Raw genomic sequence first — 7,988 nt, 5'->3', positions numbered from 1 at the left:
GTAGAAAGAGAATTGCTTGCCAGGTTACTGGAACCATCAGCAGAAACCAAGGACAGCTCATGAATGGGCCTCCATTCAGCTAAGTTCTCCTAGAGCAGTAGTGGCGAACCTTTTGAGCTCGGCGTGCCAGCATATTGAAAAACTCTAATTCAACTCTGGTGCTGTGTCACCTATAGAAATTTTTTGATATTTGCAACCATAGTAAAGCATCGACTTATATTTTTGATATTGATTTTATATATTTAAATGCCATTTAACAAAGAAAAATCAACCAAAACAATGAGTTCGCTTGTCACCTCTGACACGCGTGTCATAGGTTCACCATCACTGTCCTAGAGCTACGTTTTGAGGTACTTCAGGTTGACTTTAATGGACACTGGCACAGGGAGAGTTATATTGGGAAGCAAGTCAGGATGGTGAATGGTGAGTGAGTCTGACAGTACATCAGCCAGGGTCTGGGGACACTGAGAAGTGCCTGTGTGCTATAGATTTCCTGGACCTTCCCACTAGCAGAAAAGAAGCCAGATTTAACTCTTTTAATTTTACAATTTTGTATCTGATTTACTTACTGCCCATGTCTGAATCTACACACTTAAATCAGGGGTCAGCAAAGGACTCCCCAAAGAACAAATCCCACCCACAGCCTGTTTTTGTAAAGAGTCTTTATCAGTAGGGTTATGGTTGCCCTGTAAAAGATATATCTACATTCTTACCCCCAGTACCTGTAAATGTGACCTTATTTGAAAAATGGCTCTTTATAGATATAATTAAGGATCTCAAGATGAAATCGTCCTGGATTATCCAGTTGGACCCTAAAACCAAGGACCAGGGTCCTTATAAGATATACAGTGGAGAGGCACAGAGAAAAGAAGACCATATGTCTCCCAGGATAGGAGTGACGCAGCCACAAAGCCCAGGGATGCTTGGAGTCAGGTAAAGGAGAAGGTGGCAAGGAGCACAGCCTCCCTTAGAGCCCTACAGGGAGTGCAGCCTTTCTGATGTCCCGAGAAAAGTCGTTCTGGCATCAAGAACTTGATGAGCAGATCCAAGATGGCTGCTGACAGGACGGCAGGCTGCAAGATAGTGTGTGAGTGAGAGAACAAAAGGAGAGTGCGTGGATGTGCAGAGAGTGTATGTATTTGTGAGTGAGGGATAGCTATATTCCAAGGAATTGTTGGGGACTGCCGGACCAGGCTTCCCTGGCTGGGCAGCCTCTACTGCTGCTGAAATCTCTACTGGAGGGGCTGGCTCTGCCACAGAGACTGCACATCTTGAAGGGGACAGAGGCAGTGATCTGAAGCCCAGCCTTAACTTCAATCGGGGAGACCCTCGGATTCCTGCAGGGTCCCTACAACCACAACCCCCAGGGTCCAGCTTCCTCAGCTTGGAACCCAGGAACACCAAGCCTCCAGCCTTTCCGACTGCGGGTGCCTAGAAAGTCTGTCCAGGAGGAGACAAAGTGGCGCGAGTACCTCGACGAGCTCTGTGACTCTCACAGAGCAGAGAGGAGGAACAGCTGAATTGATTAATATCCACCCTGAATTGACAAATTAAACAGAGCTGGTGAGAAATCCATGGACGGTGAGGAAATCTGTGGCCGGAAAGGTCAGCTATTGCCTAGGCCTAGGAAGAGGTGAGATCTGGGGTCCAGACTGGAGGGAGAAATGCGCGAAATGTGTGCGAAACGGTTGCAGCAGTTCAGAGTCTCAAATGAAGCTCGCGCCCCACAAAAAATGTGCTGTTGAGGTCAGTGTAGTCCTCGAATGTGGAAGGGGACCCACAGGGCTGCTGGAAGAAGGAGATTATAGAAATTAACCCACGGCAGGGCTGGGCACAGGAGGGCAGCCTGGAGCTCTACCAGTGTGCTGGCTGCAGAGTGCCAGGGGAAAAAGATGGGAGTCTGGGCGGATCCTGTGGCTTTTCTTTTTTCTTTTCTTTTCTCTTCTTTTCTTTTCTTTTCTTTTCTTTTCTTTTCTTTTCTTTTCTTTTCTTTTCTTTTCTTTTCTTTTCTTTCTTTTCTTTTCTTTTCTTTTCTTTTCTTTTCTTCTCTTCTCTTCTCTTCTCTTCTCTTCTCTTCTCTTTTCTTCCCTTCCCTTTTCTCTTCTTTTCTTTTCTTTTCTTTTCTTTCTTTTCTTTTCTTTTCTTCTCTTCTCTTCTCTTCTCTTTTCTTCCCTTCCCTTTTCTTTTCTTTTCTTTTCTTTTCTTTTCTTTTCTTCTCTTTTCTTTTCTTTTCCTTTCCCTTCTCTTCTCTTCTCTTCTCTTCTCTTCTCTTCTCTTCTCTTCTCTTCTCTTCTCTTCTCTTCTCTTCTTTTTACTTTTCTTTCTTTTCTTTTCTATCCTTGCTACTGATTACTAAGCCCAGTGCATAGGATCTTCCCATTAAAAAACACTCGAGGAGACTGCAGAGTAAAGCTGTTTTTGTGGAACCTGGAGAACAGAGTGCAGAGAAACAAACAGAAAACCAGCTCTAGGGCAGTCCATCCCTCTAAGCAGCATTAAGTGCAGCAGGGAAAGCCATTAAACACTGGGTAGGGGAGAGGCCTTTTAGCCTCGGATATCAATACGAAACACTGCCACCCAGGGGTTGTATCAGAGATTGACTCTTGTGAAAATAGCTAAAGGCAGGCTGAGAGTCAAAGAGCTCCTGAAAAAGGCATTATGGCTTATGATGCAGAGGAGCTGTGGAGCGCAGGGGACTTCAATACTGGGCTGTCTACCTGACAGGAAACAGACCTGTCAAACAGAACAGTGGAGGAAGTGAATGACCTCCACTACTTCACATTTTTATTTTTTATCTTTTACTTGAGAAACTAAATTTTTTTTCTTACCTGATTTCACCTTTTTAAAATTATATTTTAGTTTTTAATTACTATTATTACTACTATTATTTTACCTTTACTTAAGGTTTAATTTTATTTTTCTTGATTTTATTTTATTTTGGGATTAGTGTTCTACATTCTATTTTTATTTTCCCTGTAGCATTATTTTGTTCTATCTCAATTTTTCCTTTATGCCAACAATCTCTTTCTCACTTTCCCCTTTGCCCTGTTTCTCTTACCCTGTTCCTGCTTTAGTTTTTCTCTATCTTTTCTTTTTACTCCCTGTTAAAAGTTGATCTTACTCATATACCTAATTTCTCCTCCCCTGTTCCAAGTCCATACACACTTCTCTCTTCCCTTTCTTCACTGTCCATGCTTTCTTTTACTTCCCTTTTTTGTTTTGTTTTCATTACTTCCCTTTTTCTTTCTTTCTGTCTTGTTAATGTTTGATTGTTGATTAGTTTGGTTTTTATTGCTTGTTTTTTTGTTGTTGTTTGTTTATTTTTGTTGTTGTTTTTGCTTCTGTTATTCCTTTCCTTGCTTGTTCTCTTCTTCCACTAATAGCTTAACCAATTCCAATCACAGACTCAGGCCTAGCTACTCTGTATTCTCCTTTTCCAATAATAAATGAAAACATAGATAGATAGATTAAAGAAGGAGAAGTTTTATATATATATATATATATACATATATATATATATACATATATTTGTTTTTTCTTTTGTATAGATATACCTTAATAATATATATATATATGTATATATATATATATATATATATATATATATATATATATTTTGTATTTAGTTTTTTTTTTTAACTTTTCTTATTATACATTCATTCTCTTCCTACCTCCTCTATACTGAATTGTGGCTATTTCCCCATTCATTCAATTCCTTTACCTTACCTTCTGGAAATAAATTCTGCTTCCTCAGATTCATCTGGGTATTTGTTGTTTGAGGGTTTGTAGTTTACATATTTTGGATTCGTTGTTGTGTGTAGTCTGCATTCATCTCTGGGTGTTTGTTGTTGCATTTTTTGGATTATTAGTTGTTTTATTGGAGTTTTCTCCCCATATACATATATTTTCCCCTCTTCTTTTTTCTTCTCTTTGTTTTCTCTCTTAAAATTTTTCCTTTTTTCAATATCATTTTTTTGCACTCTTTTCTATCCCCAAACTCTCTTTTCTCTGGTGATCACTTTTATTTGGGGTTATTAGTATTGTCAATACATTTGTGTTTGGTGCCCTGTGCACTGTGTCTTGTTGTGTTGTATTTTGTGCCTTTAAGTCAATGCAGGAGAGAGAGGGCTACATAACCAGACATCCAGAGAGGAGCAATCATGGAGAGACAAAGAAACAGCTCGTATACAAAAGAAAAGGAGGCATTACCAGAAAAGGAAGTAAATCAAATGGAGGAAAGCAAAATGTCAGAGAAAGGATTCAGAGAAATGGTGCTAAGGTTGCTGAAAAGGTTGGAAGAAAAATTCAACAGTATGTGTAAGAACCAAGAGGAAATGAAGAAGAAACAAGAAGAGATAAAAAATGACATTACTGCAATAAAGAACTCAATAGAAAGCATTAACAGTAGACCAGAAGAAACAGAGGACTGCATCAGTGAGCTAGAAGACAAGGTAGGAAAAAATACCCAAGCAGAACACCATCTAGAAAAAAAATTAAAAAACAGGAGAAGAGTCTAAGGGAACTTTGGACAATATGAAACAAAACAACATCTGCATAATAGGGATGCCAGAAGGAGAGGAAACTGAGCAAAGAACAGAAAACCTGTTTGAAGAAATAATGACAGAAAACTTCCCTGATACCAGGAAGAAAAAGCTCACACAAGTCCGAGAAGTTCACAGAGTTCCAACCAAGATGAACCTAATAGACTGATACCAAGACATATTATAATTAAATTGGCAAACACCAATGACAAAGTAAGAATCTTAAAGGCTGCCAGAGAGAGACAGAAAGTTACCTACAGAGGATCTCCGATCAGACTAGGAACTGATTTCTAAACAGAAACACATCAGGCCAGAAGGGAATGAAATGAAATATATAAAGTCATGCAAAGGAAGGGTCTGAATCCAAGAATACTGTACCCAGCAAGGCTATCAATCAAAATTGAGGGTGAAATCAGGAGCTTCACAGAAAAAAAGGACTAAGGGAGTTTATTACCACCAAACCAGCAATGCAAGAAATGCTAAAGGGTGTGCTGTAAAAAGAAGAAATAGTAAGCAAAGAAGAAACACAGGTGTAAAGAACAAAAATGGTGACAAATAAGTACCTATCAATAATAACTTTAACTGTAAATGGATTAAATGTCCCAATCAAAAGACATAAGGTAGCTGATTGGATAAGAAAACATGACACATATATCTGCTGTCTACAGGAAACCCACCTCAGAACAAAGTCCTTACACAGACTGATGGTGAAGGGATGGAAAAAGGGATTTTAGGCCACCGGAAAGGAAAAAAAAGCTGGAGTAGCAATACTTATATCTGACAAATTAGACCTTAAAGTGAAGGCCATAACAAGAGATAGGAAGTCCACTTAATAATACTAAAGGGAGCAATTCAACAAGAAGATATAACTCTGGTAAACACATATGCACCCAATACAGAAGCACCTAAATACATAAAAAAACTTCTGGAAGATATTAAGGGATATACAGTATTAGTAGAGGACTTTAATACCCCACTAACACCACTGGACAAATCCTCTAAACAAAAAATCAGCAAAGATTAAGTTATTACATATGTGTCCTTATCCCCACATTACCCCCCAACTCCCCATTCATGCCTTCACCCCCTGTTATCTGTGTTCATTTGTTAGGCCTATATGCTTGCATATAAGTCCTTTTGTTGATCTCTCCCCCTTACCCCCACCTTCCCCTACCTTCCCTCTGAGGTTTGACAGTCTGATCGATGCTTCTCTGAGTCTGGATCTGTTTTTGTTCATCAGTTTATGTTGTTCATTATATTCCATAAATGAATGAGATCATGTGATATTTATCTTTCTCTGACTGGCTTATTTCCCTTAGCATAATGCTTTCCAGTTCCATCTCCATGCTGCTGCAAATGGTAAGAACTCCTTCTTTTTTTACTGCAACGTAATATTCCATTATATAGATGTACCACAGTTTTTTTAATCCACTCATCTACTGATGTGCACTTGGGCTGTTTCCAAATCTTAGCTATGGTGAATTGTGCTGCTATGAACATAGGGGTGCATATATCCTTTCTAATTGATGTTTCTAGTTTCTTGGGATATATTCCTAGAAGTGGGATCACTGGGTCAAATGGGAGTTCCATTTTTAGTTTTTTGAGGAAACTCCATACTGTTCTCCACAGTGGCTTCACCAGTCTTCATTCACACCATCAGTGCACCAGGGTTCTTTTTTCTCCATATCCTCTCCAGCACTTGTCATTTGTTGATTTGTTGATGATAGCCATTCTGACAGGTGTGAAATGATACCATATGTAATAACTTAATCAATAAAAATATTAAAAAAATCAGCAAAGAAACAGCAATCCTACATGACACACTTGATCAGATGGAATTAATTGACATCTTCAGAACATTTCACCCCATAGCCACAGAATATACATTCTTCTCAAGTGCACATGGGTCATTCTAAAATATAGATCACATACTGGGACACAGGCAAAGTTTCTTCAAATTCAAGAAAATAGAAATCATATCAAGCATCTTCTCAGATCACAATGGCATAAAACTAGAGATCAACTACAATAAAAACAATAAAAAAATCAAACACCTGGAGTCTGAATAGCATGCTATTAAACAATGATTGGGTCACCAAAGAAATAAAAGAAGAAATAAAAAGCATCAGGGCAACAAATGACAATGAAAACACAGCAATCCAAAATCTATGGGACATAGTGAAAGCAGTCTTGAGAGGGAAGTTCATAGCTTTGCAGGCCTACCTCAAAAAACGAGAAACAATGGTAATGAATTATCTAACCCTACAACTCAAAGAGTTAGAAAGAGAGCAACAAGAAAAGCCCAGCATAAGCAGAAGGAAGGAAATAATAAAGATCAGAGCAGAGATAAACAACATAGAGACCAAACAAACAAACAAACAAACAAAAACAATAGAAAAGATCAACAAAACCAAGAGCTGGTTCTTTGAAAGGATAAACAAGATTGATGAACCTCTAGCCAGGCTCACCAAGAAGCAAAGAGAGAGGACCCAAATAAACAAAATCAGAAATGAAAGAGGTGAAGTAACAACCGATCCCACAGAAATACAAATGATTATGAAAAAATAGTATGAACAACTCTATTCCAACAAAATGGACAACCTAGATGAAATGGACATATTCTTAGAAAAATACAAGCTCCCAAAACTCAATCAAGAAGAATCAAAAAACCTGAATAGGCAAGAACTACTGAAGAAATTGAAGCAGTGATCAAACATCTTCTGGCATGCAAAACCCCTGGTCCAGACGGTTTTACAGGGGAGTTATACAAAGCATTCAAAGAAGAACTAAAACCTATCCTCCTCAGACTATTCCAAAAAATTCAAGAGAAAGGCACACTTCCAAGCTCTTTCTATGAAGCCAGCATCACCCTAATCCCAAAACTGGATAAAGACACCACAAAAAAAAGAGGACTATAGGCCAATATCCTTGATGAACATAGTTGCTAAAATTCTCAACAAAATTCTAGGAAATTGGATTCAGCAATACATTAAAAAGATCATACACCATGACCAAGTGGGATTTATTCCAGGGATCTAAAGATGAAACAATATCCTCAAATCAATAAATGTGATACATCACATAAACAAACTGAGAGACAAATTATCACATAATCATATCAATCGATGCAGAAAAAGCATTTGACAGTATCCAACACCCTTTCTTGATACAAACTCTCAGCAGAGTCCTGCCCGCAGAGGCTTTGCTTCTCAATGTCCCGGTAATTGCTGCAAGCCCCTCCGAGAGAAAGGTGCCCTCGAGTTCCAACCGCTGTCAGACAGTCCCTCTTCTCCCGTATGAGTCTGGGTCGCTAGAGACTTGCTGGGAACTGGAGCTCAGAGCCTGAGACTCCCTCCCGATTGAAAACGACAACTGCGCCTTCAGCCGCCAGCCTGCTCCACATGCACCTCCACACCTTAGTATTTTACTTCCGCACTGCGCCTCCTC

The sequence above is a fragment of the Myotis nattereri genome, assembly GCF_964212035.1.
Source record: "Myotis nattereri genome assembly, chromosome: 5".
Taxonomy (NCBI): domain Eukaryota; kingdom Metazoa; phylum Chordata; class Mammalia; order Chiroptera; family Vespertilionidae; genus Myotis; species Myotis nattereri.
The sequence above is the reverse complement of the archived record's forward strand: the minus strand, read 5'-3'. Positions refer to the sequence as shown.